The sequence below is a fragment of the Cervus elaphus genome, chromosome 21, assembly GCF_910594005.1.
Source record: "Cervus elaphus chromosome 21, mCerEla1.1, whole genome shotgun sequence".
NCBI lineage: Eukaryota > Metazoa > Chordata > Mammalia > Artiodactyla > Cervidae > Cervus > Cervus elaphus.
Genome location: NC_057835.1, coordinates 79,754,172 through 79,773,190, shown reverse-complemented (window position 1 = coordinate 79,773,190; position 19,019 = coordinate 79,754,172).

Below are 19,019 nucleotides of genomic sequence, written 5' to 3'. Positions count from 1 at the left end.
TAACAGTTCCTATTAAAACTTCTAGACTCTGCCTTTAAGCTGAAAGTCACTTAGTCATGTCTGACTGTTTGTTACTCCACGGACTCTAGCCTGCCATGGAACAGGTTCCTCTGTCCATGGAATTCTCCAGACAAGATTACTGGAGTGGGTTGTCATTCCCTTCTCCAGGGGATTTTCCTTGCTGACCCAGGGATGGAACCCAGCTCTCCTGCATTGCAGGCAGATTCTTTACCATCTGAGCCTCCAGAGAAGCTTGCCTTGAACTATTAGATAATGACAGGTTAAAGACATAAATAATAAGATATTTTAGAAGTAAACAGACAAAGTAAAGAAATAAAGTCTATAATTTTAATAGAATTTAATGTCATTTTATAGTATTATTTTACTACCTTATAAAGCTACTTAATGAGCTATTTTATACTGTTTTTGATTAAACATAGAATGGAAGTTGAAATTTTATTAATTTGGTTGAAGCTTTTTTATTAAAGAAATGCATGAACTACATTTTTAATGTCCCTCTAAAGGAAGGAATATGCTTGAGAAAGTGTATGTTCAACTGATGAACAGTTTTTTTGATGAAAACTAGATTTTAATGAAAAACTAAAACAGTGAAGCCATTAACAGTGTTACTACTTTGACTGGCACTCAGGACAAATAAAAAGACTATAAAACAAGCAAATGGTCAATAAATGATTCTATCACACGGTTTCAGAGCTAGAACCACCAGTGAAACACACAAGCACATCGTTCGTAGGTAACTTACTACAGAATCACACACACACACTTTGTATAATCACTGGATGGTGAAATGAGTATCATAGCTTGTGAAACTTGTTTCAGCTGAATTTATCTATATTTGTGAGATATCTTTTCTAGTCATTATAGATTTTAAAATCAAATATCAGAACAAGCATATCGGTTTGCCCAAAACAGTACCTTCATTTTTTAAGTAAAAATAAAAGATATTTTCACCAAAAACTTTATAGAATAATGTTTTCACTGTTTTGTTCCACTGCCTCTTGACATTTTTCGGGCAACTTCATAATCCCATCTTCCCAAAATTTTTTATCTTTTTGATCAAAGAACCATCCCAGGTGTCTTTTACAGTCTTTCATGGAACTGAATTTTTTTTCCATTGAAAGAACTTTGTAAATACTGAAATAAATGGACATCCAAAGGTACAATATCTGGTGAATATGATGGATGAATCAGAACTTCCCAGCCAAGCTATAACAGTTTTTACCTGGTGATCAAAGAAACATGCTGTCTTGAGTTATTCTGATGGGAGATTATGTGTTTTCTGTTGACTAATTCTGGAAGTTTTTCACCGAGAGCTGCTCTCAGTTGGTCTAATTGGGAGCATTACCTGCTGGAATTAAGCTTCTGGGTTTTCAGAAAGAGGTCATAATAGAGGATCCCCTTCCAATCCCACCATGTACACAACATCACCTTCTTTGGATGAAGACTACTAGCCTTTGGTATGGTTGGTGGTGGTTCATTTTGCTTGTCCCCAAATCTCTTACATTCCACATTATTTTTCAGTATTCACTTTTTATCATCTGTCAGAATTTGTTTTAAAAGTGTAGTGCTTCTATTATGTCGAAGTAGAGAATTGCACATGGAAATATGGTCAAGAAGATTTTTTCTCAATTTAATATGGAACTCAAACTTCAAAGTGATTAACATAACTAAGGTCGTGCAAATGATTTTCAGTGTTTGATTTGGATATTTTGAATATGTCAGCTATCTCCCATGTGGTATAACGTTGGTTGTTCTCAAGTGATGCCTCAGTTCTATCACGATGAGCTTCAACTGGTCTATCTGACCATGGGGCACCACCCAGCAAGAAAGCTCCAGCACAAAGCTTCACAAACCGTTTTTGACGTGTTCTAGCAGTCATAGCACCTTCTTCATACACTGCACGAATCATTTTTTTATTTTATTTTTTTTCATTTCAGTTGCATTTTTACCTTCCCTGAAATAGAAAAGCATAATATGCCAAAAATATTGCTGTTTTCCTTCCAACTTCAATATTAAAATGGCTACACAAAAATTCACCAATTCTGATAAGTTTTCTTTTAAAAATATACATGCTGATATATTTTTAAAAATTTGACAGCTGTCACAACACAGTCTAACAAAATTGTTTTTCATGAATGAAGCTGTCTTCAACTAAGTCATCCTATAAAAAAAAGATGAACCTATTAGCCAACCCAATAATATAGATTCATATTTTTGAATATAATAAATGCTCAATTATAATACTTTCCTAACTAATAAATATTAACATTATTTTGATGACAAAATTTTCCAGTAATAAAAAACTGATGTATTTATAATTTCAAATTCCTGCTTGATATATTTTTAGCTTATACATTTTAAATCATAGACATATATGTATAACATTTTTGTATAAATATACACATATGAAAGTATGAAGAATTAAAGAGCTATTTCAGAAATCTTAAGACTCCTGCTTTTTCCATTGTAGGTTAACTTTCATGTATACTGCCAAACTGTGCTAAAAATAGCTCTATTTCTAATAGAAGGCATCTGCACAGTGCCAAATAGTTTTAGAAGGCTGAAAAATATATTTATCAGACTATTTTCATAGTACATTTTAAATATGCATGGTAATTGTCTCTTTCCTACTTTATAATGTGCGGCAGTGTTCATAATGATTTGAAGAATAAAGAAGTATTATAGATATCATATTTTAGAGGATAACAGCTTAGTTGTATTAGTAGGGTCAGGTGTTTTGATATTACTCTTGTTTACAGTCTTCCTTAAAAAGACTTCATGACTCCTTATGAATTTCATATGGCCCTGCTAGTGAATTCTCGAGATTGGGGAGGTTGAAGACAGAGAGAGGATGCATCTGTCATAACAGGGACAAAGACAGTCAGCGTTCTGGAAACCCGGAACCAGTGGAGGACACACTAGCTCCGTCGCCTTCCCATCACTAGCTGCGGTTTTCATCCCACACACCGACTCGCTGGCTAGTTCACTTCGGGCTTGGTTACTCGTGTCCAGCTCTTTGCAATCCCTGGGCCATTCAAAACCTTCTCTGCGGCATTCTGCCTGGATTTGGCCCTTATGTTGCCAAGTCACAGATCAAAACTCCCTTTGTTGGGCTTCGATCTTACTCTTCAGACATACTGTGGAGTAATGTGGTCCCTTTGTGAGGGGAGTTTTATTTGGATGTGTGTTATGGAGAACCCAGTGATTCTATCCTCATGCAGGGTCACTGGACAACATCAAGACATGCAAATATGTGGTGTCCCCGACAGTTCCCAACTCCACTATTTATTTTAGGTGAATGGAGTCAATGACTTTCCAGAGTTCATTGATAGATGGCTATTAGATGGAAACGTGGACACAACGCTCTCTGGAGACTCTTGAATCTGCTCAAGCTGAAAATGACAACTTTTCATGAGCTTCATAGACCTCTCATGCAAAGTCCAGCACATAAGTAATGTAGCCTTCCCAGATCAGCTGTTTGGTAAAGGACTCTGATTATACCCACATTGATTTGAGATTATTTAAATATGCATTTCGCATACGCATTATAGATCACTATCCCTTTGAAAAGGGAAAATAGTGTTGATTGTGTATTATTAAGTTTGAGCTTCTTGGAAGAAATGGTCCGTAGAAGTTGAAAAGTATCATTATAAACATTACACACACAATATAAATGCATAGATTTAAGCAGTGAAATCCTGGAAAATATCTGCATTTAGCTGAGACTGAGTAACAAACAATCAATAATTATATGCAAATTAGTCTTTTATTCAATATAACCAACCTGCATAACATTTTCAGTGCAAATCAGCAAGTGCTGTAGAATTAAAGACCCTGAGGGTAGCTAGTGACCAGAACATTTCTTGCATGCATGATGTCTCAAGAAAGTACATTTAGCCTGGTTACACCAGCAACTGATATTTTGTCCAAACTGCTCCCTGCCCCCCGACCACAAAAAAAACCTTCCAATCACACTGTACTTAATTTCACTTAATTTTAATCACAGTGTACTTGCATGGACAGGTTTCTTTTAAACACTGATTTATTCTCTAAATGGAGAGGCATGGTTGTTATTTAAGATCTAATGTTCCCCGCTGGTCACATTTGGGAGGCTTTCCAACAGCAGGGCACGATTGTTATTTAAGATATAACGTGCCTCGCTGGTCGCATTTGGGAGCTCTTTCTGGCTGTGCTGAGCCCTTGCCTGTCTGGCAAATGTACCAGCGCCAGAAAAAAATACATAAATTCCTTGATGTCTCTGTGGACTTTTCTCGAATTAAGTTAACCTCTTGTTTCCTTCCTGTTCTAATTAAAATGCTAAATGAAAGAGGCAATTTTTGTTTTCATTTTGTTGCAGCCAGCTTACCCTGGCTATTTATTTTGGGCATACTTGAAAAATTATTAGAATCCTGAATAATAAAATCAAGCAAGTTGTAAGGCACAGATTAACTCAGGAAAGTGGTACTTGAGCTTTAAGTTTGCCTTATGAATGGAAAAAAAAAAAAATGACAACACAGGCTCCAGAGCAATAGTGTAGCATAGGAAACTTATGAAGTAAATGATATTCATATGGACAAGTCCAAAACCCTGACGTCGATCTTTGTACTTTATCTGTTTTGTTAAAGACATTCCCTTTCACCTAAGGATCCAAGGACATTATCATTTTTACCTCTCTTCCTAGGGCTATTGAATCATGCTCTGGGCTCTAATATAGCATTAAAATGAAAACATAAGACTTGCTTACTTTGCTGTTGACTTTTTAAAATTGAATGATCATTTTATACAATAAAATGTACAGATCTTAAGTGCTCAACTTGATGGCTTTTGACAATTCTAATAAATTTATAAAACTACCACTCAGTAAAAGATATATTGCACTTTCATTACTGGAAATGTCTCTTGTACTCCATCTCACACACTTCCAATCCAACAGGTAATCACTTGGTTGGTAAGACATGAAATATGGAATTGGATAGGATGTGTGATTTTTTTGTCTGTCTCCTTTAATTTGAGATAGCAATTTTGAGATTAATCCATCTTGCTGTCATACATTAGTAGTTCATTCTCATATTATTATTATATAAATATATCAGAATACGTATTTATCTAATATTTCTTTGTTGGCTTTTTTCTTTTTGGGCCAATATAAATAAGACTACTATAAGCATTCTTGTTAATATATGTTTTATTTCTCTTGGAAAAACATTTAAAATGAAATTGCTGAATCACTGGCCAGATATATGCTTAAGTTTTTAAGAAATCACCAAAAAGTTTTCCAAGATGGTTTTATTATTTTATGTTCCCACCAAGAATAAACAAATATTCAACTTGCTTCAGTCCTTGCCAATATCTGGTAATGTCAAAAAAGTATTTTATTTTAACCAATACAGAGTTTGTGGAATGGTATCTCACTCTATATTTGTTTTTATCTCACTGATGACTGCTGTCACTGTAAGCATTTTCATGTGCTTGCTGGTTGTTTCTATATCTAACTTCATGAATGTGAGGGGAAGGTTTCTGAGCTCTTATAAGATAAGTTTAGGAAAAACCAGTTTCAACATATCAAAAACCTTTACTCAAATGTGCAAACACTCATATTTTAGAGTGGTCAAAATTGACACTTTGATAGTTTCTATCAATGCTTTTGAAATACACTGATAAGTACAATTTAAAAGGTAGTTTTCTAAATTATTTAAATTTTTCAAGGTGGATAAAACCTGAATTTTGATTAAAAATTACTATTAACGATGAGCCTAAGGTGTTTTGTTCAATTACCTTTTATGTTTGTTTGTTTATGCGTCAGAAGTTCCACCTGAACCTTTCAGGTCTATCTGGATATATTGTGAGAATGATTTAAGTTCCCTAAATAATGTGTTTTCAGAGCAATACACAAAGCAAGTTAGAAATGCAGAGAAATTAGGTCCTTTGATAACTGATTAGTGTAAATTAATGAGAAGATGGTCTTGAGGGCATAATTAACCATCTTCTTTTGTGAAATGCCGGCTTCCTTGTGGCTCAGCTGGTAAAGAATTCGCCTGCAATGAGGGAGACCTGGGTTTGACCCCTGGGTCGGAAGATCTTCTGGAGAAGGGAAAAGCTACCCACTCCAGTATTCTGGTCTGGAGAATTCCATGGATTGTATTAGTACCTGGGGTCTCAAAGAGTCGGAGAGGACTGAGCAACTTTCACTCACTTTTCCTGAAATGCAAAAGTCTAAGTCTGTGGTTCTTTAAATCTAGACTTAAAAAATGGATTTAAAATTTCATAAATTTTAAATAATTAAAAAACTTTCACTTATTTTCTAACAGAGCATAACTTACACACTGACATGTGCACTCAGAAGTCAAGAACAAATGTGAGTTGGAGAATAATTTTATTGGTAAATTTTGGGGCAAGTTGTGGAATGTGAGACTCATGTTGATTAGGTCAAGGTTTGCGTTAGTTGCCATCATGGGCATATGGGCTTCCCAGGTGGCTCAGTGGTAAAGAACCTGCCTGCAATGCAGAAGCTGAAGGAGATGGGGGTTCGATCCCTGGGTCAGGAAGATCCCCCGGAGGAAGGCAAGGCAACGCAGACCAGTATTCTTGCCTGGAGAATTCCATGGACAGAAAAGCCTGACAGGCAACAGTCCATAGGGTCGTGAAGAGTTGGACATGACTGAAGTGACTTAGCAGGCATGCACACATACTGTGAAGCAAGGCATGCCATGTGCCATTCTATGTCAGCCACATGCTGCTTTTAAGTGTCACCGCAACATTTTTACAGTGGTGTCTGATTTATATCCATAAGGCACATTGCATATTTAATTACTAATAGGCATTTTAGGCATTTTTTAATAAAGTCTTTTTGGATACCATCATGAGATAGTAGTGTTGTGAAACCTTCCCAAGTGTTTACTGGGACATTAGGCTGGACACCAAAGAAGGTTGAACCTTATCATTTCCAAGAGCAACAGACAGGAACTTCTTATCCTCTGTGGATAAATACAACTGTAAGGCTACACTTATCTGTGATCTAATACATCTTGAATCAATGTATTTTTAGTTCCACTCAGTTTTACAAAGTTAGATTTTTAGACCAGTTTTCCAGTTTTAAAGAACTTCAGTCTTGTCCAACTCTTTGAGACCCTATGGACTGTAGCCCGCCAGGCTCCTCTGTCCATGGGATTCTCCCGTCAAGAATACTGGAGTGGGTTGCCATTTCCTCCTCCAGGGGATCTTCCTGGTCCAAGGATCAAACCTGTGTCTCCTGCATTGCAGACAGATTCTTGACCACTGAGTCACCAAGGAAACCCCGGTTCTTGACAAAGGAGCTTCATTTCTTCTGATGAGCATCCTAACTCCATCCCAGAGGAGAAGACAGGACTCTGAGCCTGCATCTTTCACGTCACACAGTATCAAAGACAAAGGAGAGAGTCTGAGTCCCTCCAGCAGTCAGACAGCCAGTGGGAGGTAAGGGAGCTGGGCTTAGGGTTTATTCCCAATTAACTAAAAGATAAGTGTGAAGCATGGGAGAAGAGTGCATAACGATCGCTGATCAAGTTCCAGGAATCCTTCATGCGGATAAACATTCCAAAAGCCTTCAATGATCTCCCTGTGAGTTAGCCCCAGCAGTTCGTGCACAGTCAACTAGGGTTTGATCAGATCTGTGTGTCAGGTCACCCTGGTGGCTTCTGTGCTGGAAAACCCACTAGACATGATGCAGGTTCAGGGGGAAAGCTTCCCAAGTCATCCACGAACAGCACAACAAATGTGCAAGGTGCTGAAGGGAAAGCGGTGCCCCAAGGACGGCAAGCCCTTCCCGTTTACCAGGTCTGGGGCACATGGCCAGCCGCTCCCAGAGCCCTAAGGCTCCTGCCCTGGACCGCTGGTCTCACAGCGCTCAGACAAAGCCTGGAGGCACAGTGCAGCTGAGGCTGAGGGCCCCAGGCAGCTCAGCGTGTAGCAACACAGGCCTCCAGTGACTTAGCTTTGCTAACCTGTATCAGCCCTTCAAAGGTGGAGCTGGTGATAAAGAACCTGTCCACCAACGTAGGAGATGTCAGAGAGGCAAGTTTCATCCCGGGGTAGGGAAGATACCCAGGAGGAAGAAATTCAACCCACTCCAGTATTCTTGCCTGGGTAATCCCATGGACAGAGGAGACTGGTGGGCTATAGTCCATGGGGTCGCAAAGAGTCAGACACGACTGAAGCGACTTAGCACACACACACATCAACATACAGGCCATGTTGGCCCATACTCATATACCTGTGACACTAGTCCGAGTTTTCAGACTAGCAGCAAACAGTCAAGTCAGAATATGATGACATTTTTACCCAACTTTTTTAATCTTTTCATTGCTGATATGAAGTTCTTTATGTATTCAGGATCTGAGTCCTTAGTCAAATATTCAGGGCAGATATTTATTTCTTTTGTTGGCAAGCTTATTCATTTGCCAAGATGACATCAACAGATGTTTTAATTTTACTGCTTGCAAGTTTTCAATTTTTCTTCTTTAATTGTTAATGCTTTGGCAAGTCTTAGAAATCTGTCTCAAGGTCTCAAGCATGTTTGGTCATTTTATTTTGTAGAAGAACTATAATTTCAGCTTTACTGAGGTTCACAGTTTACCATGAATTAATTTTTGCTTTTGAAGCAAGTCAGAGTGTGAGATTATTTTTCTTTGATATACAGACATCCAAGTGTTTGCAGACCTATTTCTTAAAAAGATGTTCTTTTTACTGTTAAATTGCCTTAGCAACTTTTATAAAAATTAAAGCGTATGTTTCTGCCCACTCTGTATGCCATATTCTATTTTATTGATATATTTTCTTTCCTTACTCTAATATACAGTATCACCATTACAGTAGCTTTATAGTAAGTATTGAAATCAACTAGTTTGAGTTTCTCAAACTTAGGTGTAAAACTATTTGCACTATCTAGGAAGTTTGCATTTTAAATCAATTTGCCAATCTCTAGAAAGAAATTTGCTAAATTTTGAATGAGATTATGTTAAATCATTCTGGAAGAAGATAGACATTATTGAGCCTACCAATTCATGATCATTGCATATTTTCCAAATCATTTAAGTTAATGGTTAATTTCTCTTATTTTTCCCTTGTTGCAATTATTACTGCAATATTAGTTTATTTTGTATTGGGATAAGCCAATTAACAATGTTGTAATAGTTTCAGGCAAATAGCTAAGGGACTCAGCAAACATAAACAAGTATCGGTTCTCCCCCTTTTTGTCTTTTTGAGGCAACAATTGGGCTTCCCTCCTGGCTCAGATGGTAAAGAATCCACCTGCAATACAGGAGACCTGGATTCGATCCCTGGATTGGGAAGATCCCCTGGAGAAGGGAATGGCAACCCACTTCAGTATTCTTGCCTGGAGAATCCCATGGACAGAGGAGCCTGGCGGGCTACAGTCCACGGGGTCGCACAGAGTCGGACACGACTGAGCGACCAACACTTTCACTTTTCATTCTCCCCCTTCTCCCTTCCAGGCTACCACATAAAATTAAACAGACTTCCGTGTGCTATACAGTATCTCTTATTGGTTATTCACCTTATTTTTTTATATTTTTTAAATTTTTAAAATTTATTTTTAATCAGAGGATAATTTCTTTACAACATTGTGTTGACTTCTGCCATAAACCAACATGAAGCAAGGGCAGAGAGTCTGTTTTGGCCCAAATGGATGAATTCCAGGACAATTTTATCATTCATAACAATTCTACCCAGGCAATATATCAGGAGGTATGCTATCTCCATCCTCAATATTTCCAGTTTAAGTTGTATACATACACAAGGGTCAGTTAGATACCTGAAATAGTTCAGCAAGGGATATCCAGAAATCACAACTTTATTACCCAAACTGAGTATGTTTTAATCACTAGATAATATCAAAGCAAAAAGCACAGGTTCCTTGAAAACCTCAAAGTCTTTTGCTAGATTTTTATCCATATATAAATTCCACCTTTCTGAAGGTTATTTGTGCCTCTTTGTTTACTATCACTGACGCTGTTTTTGTATATTAATGTGGCCAGTTTATTTTTAGTTCCCTGTGTCTGCAAATAATCATAGTGCAGGTTGCTTAAAACAGGAAGTCACTGCCTCGAATGTCTAAAGGTTGAAGTCTAAAATCAAGGTAGTGGGAGGGCCATACTCCCTCTGACACTTGTAAGGAACAGTCTTTCCTTCTGGTCTGTTTGCCAGTGATCCTTAACAATCCTTGGCTTGAAAGGCGTCCCTCCAGTTTCTGCTTCCCTTGTCCGTTTTCTCCCTGTGTGTTTCTGGGTCCGTTTCTCTTCTCCTCTTCTTGTATGGATACCGCTGTTATTGAACCAAGGTTTCATCCTACCCCAGTGTGACCATGCAGTTACTAACCACCTCTGCGACAACCCTACTTTCAGATAGTCTCATATTTTCAGGTTAGCATTCCAACATATCTTTTTGAGGGGACTCAATTCAACAGCAGTAGTTTCTTTCAAATATTATTCAGAAATAAAAGCCATCATGTCATCACAGAGAGCATTAAATATAGATGTTATAGTAACACATGATGATATAGTGTCATGTTCTGGAACCATGCGGCCACAATTCACACCTTGGTCTTGTCACTTAATTGCCATGTTATCTTAGGTAAATCACTTCGTGACTCTCAGCTGCCTCATTTCCTTGTCTACGAAAGGGGATAATAGCATTGCCACCTATCTTAGGCTGTCCTGATAGCTCAGCTGGTAAAGAATCCGCCTGCGATGCAGGAGACCCCCGTTCAATTCCTGGGCTGGGAAGATCCCCCGGAGAAGGGAAAGGCTGCCCACTCCAGTGTTCTGGCCTGGAGAATCCCATGGACTATACAGTCGGACCGACTGAGCAACTTTCACTTTCATCTATCTTACAGGATTGGAATAGTTAATGTTTATAAAAATGCAAAAAAATTGGCTAGTATTTATAAATACTACAGTGTTAACTGTTCTCTAAGGTTTATATTTGAAAAAACTACCTAGATACCATTGATGGATGCCTTCCAAGTCTTTTTGCTTACTTCAAAACAATGGCAGTTAAAAATATTTGCACTCTCTTGATAAGTTTTTATTAATATATTAGAAAATATACTCAGTCACATGAATATTTACTCATTCTTTCAAAAAGAAAGAAATAAGACTATTTGCAGCAACATGAATGGACCTAGATATTATCATATGAAGTGAAGGAAGTCAGACAGAGAAAGACAAATATCATGTGATATCTCTTATGTGGAAATGAATTTAAAATGATACAAATAAACATATTCATAAAACAGAAGCAGACTTATAGATATCAAAAATAAAATTATGGATACCAAAGGGGAAAGCTGTGGCAGGAGAGACAAATAGGTATTTGGGAGTAACATACACATGCTACTATATATAAAATAGACCTACTGAATAGCACAGGGATCTATACCCAATATTTCAAAATAACTTATAAGAGAAAGGAATCTGAAAATGAATATGTATATACGGGCATATATATGTGTGTGTGTATAACTGAAATACTCTGCTGTATCCCTGAAACTAGCACAGCACTGTAAATTAACTATATGTGTGTGTGTTAGTCACGTAGTCGTGTCTGACTCTGTGACCCCACGGACTGTAGCCCGCCAGGCTCCTCTGTCCTTGGGATTCTCCAGGCAAGAATATAACTACATGTCAATGCAAAATAACTCTACTTATTGTATAACTAAATTGTATAACAATGCAATACAAAAAATAACTATACTTCAAAACAAAATTAAATAAAATAAACAAGGATTGTTCAGTGTTAAAATCTAATAAAATGAATATGCTTCTCTGTGGCTACCTATGTCACAGCTTTTTCCTTTTCACAATTTTTTTGAAACACAATTCACAAGTCTAAATCTATTCAGTTTATCGTTTCTACAGTCTCATGGAAATGACAAACTACATGTGTTTTTCTAAGGCCAATACATGAAATATATATGGAATTGTGGATTCAAAATAATACCTTCTATTTCTCATAAAGTGACACCTTGTCTTATGGTAACAAAATGCGACTATTCTTCAGCTTCTCCCTCAAATAGTGACTTGCTCCTAGGAATTAAGAATTTGGCAGCCACAAAAAAATGTTGCCTTATATCTATACTTTTTTCCTTCCCATGCTGAAATTTTATCTTTACATGACTATAAATGGTGGTAAATATTCAGTAAAAATGAAACAGGGTAATGTGGAAGGAATTGGGATAATCCATCGCTAGTTGGCATGCTGTATTTTATCAGTGGTAATAAATGACCCCAAACTTTGAAGGCCAGAGGGAAATGCATATCGTTTTGTTTTTTTTTCCCCTCCCAAGCTCATACACTTTAAAATCTTTGGGAAGTGCTTTTGTAGATAACATAAAGAAGGCCACTCATTGAATTCTGCTTTTATACCAAACTCAGTTCTGCATTTTATTAATACAGAAGCAAAAAGTGAACTCCTTAGCTTATAAATTTTAAGTCACTTTATTAACTATAAAACTCCTGATATAAATATATGACTTTTCACATATATTTTCCAGTGGAAACTATTTATAACTACAGTTTGGCAATCTATTTAATTATTTTCAGTAAAAAATGTGATGTCAAGATTTTAATACAAAGAGAAGAAATTATGTAAATATACAACTTAGATCCTGAAAATGTCAGTGAATAGAGAGTATAAGAATGCTTCACTTCAATATTATCTGTAAGTCTGCAGAGAAAAAATAAGCTTTGAAAATTTGAAGATGTAAATGGCTCACAAAAACAAAAATGTAAGATGTGAATTAGTTAACCACCATGATATAGCTTCCCAGGTGGCGCTAGTGGTAAAGAACCCGCCTGCCAATGCAGGAGACATAAGAAACGTGGATTCGATCTCTGGGTCCAGAAGATTCCCTGGAGGACGGCGTGGCAGCCCAACCGCTCCAGGACTCTTGCCTGGAGAATGCCCATGGACAGGGCAGCCTGGTGGGCTACAGTTGATAGGGTTGCAAAAGGTCAGACACAACGGAAGTGACTCATCATGCACACATACCATGATATAGACACACAGTGAGGAAAACCTGAGCACGAACTATAAGCCAGAAATCAGAAAACTCCTAATGCTCACCTCAGAGCATTAAGAAGCATTAAAATGTCCTCAGAAGCATGATAATTCTCTGAAATGCAGTAAACTCCCTCAAAATTAAGCAGCATATTCATAGGCGGAGCATCCAACTAAATCAGCCCTGAGAACTGGGGAACATTCATTCTGCTTGGCTATTACCTGTTACGCGTTACTTGGGGTAGCCCATCTGTTTGCAACAGATGCCTAATCCCTTCTCAGAGAATGGCGCGCTCTGCAGTCATCTGCGCCGGGACCACGGGAAGGGAACACTGACATGGCTCTCCAGAAGTGGGTTATTGCGCCCGGGAAAGCATTGAGGAAACAAAAACAGCTTTGATTTGTCTTCCGTGGGGCACTTTAGAAGATGACTAATAATATTCTCTCATCTCCCTCGGTGCTACAAGAGACCAGCCTTCAAGTAGCATCTCTTTAAGGTACCTCTTAACCAATCTTAATCTAATTCAGCAGGTATGAGAAATAGTGAGACTATTTTGTATGCCAGATCTGGAATTGCCAGTGAAACACTCCAGCTGTGTTTGACATGAAGAATCAATATTCCACATAAGCTCATTCTGTTCATGGGGAAAAAAAGGCATTCATGACTCTCTTGACTCTGCAAGATGCTTTTATGAAAATTACTAATATTGACTCAGTAGAAAAGGATACAAAAAAAAAAAGCATTTGCTTAAGTATTTTGACAATGTGCCCATGAAATATTTTGAAGAATACTATTAAATCCTTCCACTCTACTTCATATCTCATTGCAATTCAAAAATGTATAGATGTTCTCCCTGCTGGTTTATCAAGAATATGCATTTATAACCATTTTATAGACAGCTATTTAAAAATTTGCATAGAACACCTAGGGAGGGATTACCATTCAAAATATTCTTAACTTTTCCATTGAATTTCTGTGAGTTTTAAAATTGTCCTCAAAATAGATGGGATGAATAGACCCAAAAAAACAAAAAAACAAAAAACACTATGTTTGGAAACCTGAAGTATGCTACGTGTTTGAGTTGATAATATACAGGAAGAGAAACAGTAATATAACATGAAGAAATCACTGAAAAATAAAAACAAAAACTTCAAAGTTTAAAGATTAACATCGAAAGGTCATTTCCCCAATAGATAATTTATGAATAATTACTATGTTACTGTAAGTAGAATGTGAGTATATATCAGCCTAAGTGTCCTGCAAAATATTTTGTTACTATGTTAATACTTCTGTCTCAAAGGGGTTTCCCTGATGGTTCCAATGGTAAAGAGTCTGCCTGCAATGCGGGAGACCTGGATTCCATCCCTGGGTTGGGAAGATCTGCTGGAGAAGGGAACAGCTACCCATTCCAGTTTTCTTGCCTGGAAAATTCCATAGACAGAGGAGCCTGGAGGCTTACAGTCCATGGGGTCACAAAAAGTCCAACATGACTGAGTGACTAACACTTTCACTTTCCCTCTTAAAGGGAATCCAACTATAGATATGGTTTAATATTTTAAAAGGTCTTCAAAATGATTCTTTGCACAAAATAATAAAAAATCCTTCTTGAAAAAACAATGAATAGAAACTCTTGAAAGCATCAGTTTCTCCTGATGTCATACAGTTTTCAATCTAGTTAGGAAATTCAGTGTAAGCAAACAGCATTAATGGACTCATGCACAATAAGGCTGTGAGATCATCTTATCAGGCAGTGTAGTTGAAGAAGCAAATTTTAGAATTTTCAAAGATTTTTACTGGAATATGATTGATTTACAGTGCTGAGTTTTGGCTGTAGAACACAACGAATCCGCTGTTACACACTCACGTGCTCCCTCTTTTGGATTTCCTTCCCACTGAGTCACCATAGATCGCTGAGTGGGTTCCCTGTGTTCTACATCAGGGTCCCGTTAGCTGTCTATTTTATGCATAGTATCGGCAGCACGTAGGTCAGTCCCGATCTCCCAGTTCATACCACACCCCCCCGAAGACTTCCCTCCTTGGTGTCCATACCTCTGTTCTCTATACATCTGTGTCTCTATTTCTGCTTTGCAAATGAGTTCATCTGTACCATTTTTTTAAGATTCCACATACATATATTACTTGTTTTCCTCTTTCTGACTTGCTTCACTCTGTATCACCGTCTCCATCTCTGCCCTCATACAATGACAACGAAAGGGGAGTGCGGAGTGTTCGTGGTGAATCTTTGTTACTAAGGAGATGAGCGAAAACCCAGAGGCACTTCTGCGCGTCTGAGCTGAGAGCTGTTGGCAACACTGACTTGCTTTGTGGTAACTTGTTTTTTGATTTTATGGCCTGAGTTGGGTATATTATGAGACATTAACATCCTCAGATATTGGTTGGTTTTAATGTCCTTATCTATAAAATAAAAGCTGGGAAGGTATGCTGCTATCCTCTATTAATATTCTTTGAGAGGGCCCTGATTTCAAAAAGTTCAGAATCATGGATTTATAGATAGAAAATTCAGACGTGTTAATTTTGTGATTTAAAATAGCCAGCAGAAATCCTATGAAGTTCAAGTGCCTGAATTTGACAACAGTAATTCTTGAATTATTAAGATTTTAAAGTGCAATCCAGTGATACGGAATATGAACAAAAGTCACTCTGCAAGAAATTCATTTGCTTTGAACAGACCTAAAGAGAAAACAAAGCCCATCTGTATGTAGGAATCCACAAATAGGAGTTACTTAGGCTAAGGCATATGGGAAGAGACATGGAACTGGGCTTCCTTCTGAATCTACATGTCAGCTGAGGCTTTCCTGTCTCACCTAGGGCTTCCCTGATGGCTCAGTTGGTAAAGAATCCACCTGCGATGCAGTACACCCTGGTTTGATTCCTGGGTCAGGAAAATCCGCTGAAGAAGGGAAAGGCTACCCACTCCAGTATCTTGGGCTTCCCTGGTGTCTCAGCTGCTAAAGAATCTGCCTGCAATGCGGGAAACCTGGGTTTGAGCCCTGGTTGGGAAGATGCCCTGGAGAAGGGAAATGCTACCCACTGCACTATTCTGGCCTGGAGAATTCCATGGACTGTATAGTCCATGGGGTCTCAAAGAGTCAGAAACGACTGAGCGACTTTCACCTTCCCTTCTGTCACCTAGCCTGCCATCAGACATGTCGAAGTAGTGGGATTACAATAGCTGGGATCCTTTTGGGCCGAGCTTTCCTGTCAAATTCTGTCTTTGTAATGGCATCTGGTCTTGCCTACGTGTTTAATTTAGTGTTGAGATTCTTCAGGTTGTTCTTCTTTCAAGCTGCTTTTAACATTGTCCAGAGACTGAAAAACAAGATGTTTATTCATTAGCACCATTTTTTTTCCCCCAACTCAGCACAGGCGAAATGTTCTTTCATGTGTTATCTCTTTAGATAAAGAACCGCACAAGTTAGACTAAAGACAATTTAGCTTTCTCTGGATGAAGCATCATGTTTCAGAAATGACAGAGACAATGGAAAACATCAATTAGGAGAAAGGCTGCCCTAAGAGAAAGGGAAGGCTCTAAAGAAAACATCAATGGGTCAGTTCATGCTGAGATAATTGCACTTTTATTAACAAATGCATCCTAATAGGCATAATTTTAAAATCCTGTAGAAAAGATCATCTGTGCACAAAGAGGTTTTCCAGTCCTTTCCATCTGGCCAGGCAAGCCTCCTGCTGAGGCCTCAGCCCTCACCAAGACCTGGAACAATCCTGCCCCCTGTACCGACTTCTCAGTGACCAGTATCCTGACTTATTTTTTATAGCACTTCTCTGATATTAATGCATCCCAAAGTATCCCAAATTTTCTTATACAGCACACATACCCCTTTCTCTTTTTCTCTTCTTCATCTGCTATGATTGGCATATAGCGTGCTTATAGCTTATCCTCCAGTTACAGATCCAGAGAGTTCTATCATGGATGGCAGGCTCCTTGGCCTGGAGCACAAAGAACAAGTTGAACTCTTGAAAGCTTCTAACTTGGCGGCCTGGATTCTTTCTTATTATCCACAATCAATTATTAGAATCCAACTATTAATTATCTATGGCCAGATTACAATAGAATGTTACAGATTTACCTAATAGTGACTAATAACCAATAAACTCAGCTGTGTCCCGCACATTGTGTAGAAGCTCTGTATTAGACTTTGACTACAGGGCCATGTGGGTTTCCTTGGTGGGTCAGAGAGTAAAGAATCTGCTTGCATTGCAGGAGACCCAGGTTCAATCCCTGGGTAGGGAGGATCCCCTGGAGAAGGGAATGGCAACGCACTCCAGAATTCTTGGCTAGAGAATGCGAGCCGAGAGTTGGACAGGACTGAGCAGCTAGCATTACCACTACTATGGGGCAGAGGACAGGAGCATCATCCTTTTGTCTCCAAGCAAGGAGGCTGCTGAGATTACTTTATAGAGAGCTAGAATTAAGGGGATTGAGTTCTTCTAAAGAGATGCATTTCTTAGGCACATGTTTTGAATCAAAGATGCAAGTCTGCTCTAACACAAAGCAGAGGGTCATGCTGGTTTGCAAATACAAACTCTCTCCTAAAGAAATTTCATGTTTTAATTTTACATCTTAAGATTTATTTTATATTTTCATATTACATGTTTGTTTGTTTGCTGTTTGTTTCCTCAGGGTTATAATGCTATTCCATTGTAATACATTCAAACCAACCTTGTGTGAAGTTGCAAATGTCAATAGTAATGTAGCTAAATTATTCCAACAGACCTAAGGACGTGGAGATGACTGCAATCAGAGTACACATTTCCCTGCCCTTCAAGATTTTAAGGAGGAGCCCAACCACAAAGGAGCTTGCAGATCAGAGTGAGGGTCCTGTCAGTTCTTTAGATACTTCTCTGTCTATAATTCCCTTTGGGCTTGTCCAGCATTTCTGAATATCTGGCTAACTTCCTGCTTTCTCTTCAAGGGCAAATAACTAGTAATAACTTTAGAATATTTAGTACTTACTGTAAAATTGAGAAATTTATATGGCAAACCATCTCCTTATAGCAGGTCCAGGTTTTGGGATTTCAGATATATTTTTTTTGCCTTAATAATAACACTTTTATTAACTTTCTCTTGAAGGATAACACCCAGAGAATAAAAGTACAAGATCTTAATACTTGTATAAATCAATTAAATTTTACAGAGTGAACATATATGTAACAGCACATAGGAAAACATGTAGAGAATTATCAGAACCCCAGAAGGACCCTTCATCACTTTCCATTTGGCACCCCCTAGGATAAATTATTCTGAGACCACAAATAAATCATTGTGCTTTCTTGAACTCTAAATGAAGAGGAATATATAAGATGGGCTCTTTTATTTGTGTCTTTCATTTTTTGGACATGTATGTGAGAGTCACCCACGTATTTTTAAACAGCTGTTTGTTGTTCAGTCTCTAAGTCATGGCCAACACTTTCAGATCCCATGAACTGTAGCATACCAGCCTGCTCTGTCCTCCACTATCTCCCTGAGTTTGCTCAACTTCACGTCCATTGAGTCAGTGATGCCATCTAACCATCTCATTCTCTGACACCGACTTCCATTTTTGCCTTCAATCTTCAGTATCAGGGACTTTTTCAATGAGTTGACTCTTCATATCAGGTAGTCAAAGTATTGGAGTTTTAGCTTCAGCATCAGTCCGTTCAATATTCAAGACTGATTTTAGAATTGACTGGTTTGATCTCACTGCAGTCCATGGGTCTCTCAAAAGTGGTGTCTCTGCTTTTTAATATACTGTCTAGGTTTGCCATGCAAAAAGAAATGCAAAAAGGCAAAATGGTTATCTTAGGAGGTCTTGCAAATAGCTGAGAAAAGAAGAGAAGCTAAAGGCAAAGGAGAAAAGGAAAGATATACCCATCTGAATGTAGAGTTTCAAAGAATAGCAAGGAGAGATAAAAAAGCCTTCCTCAG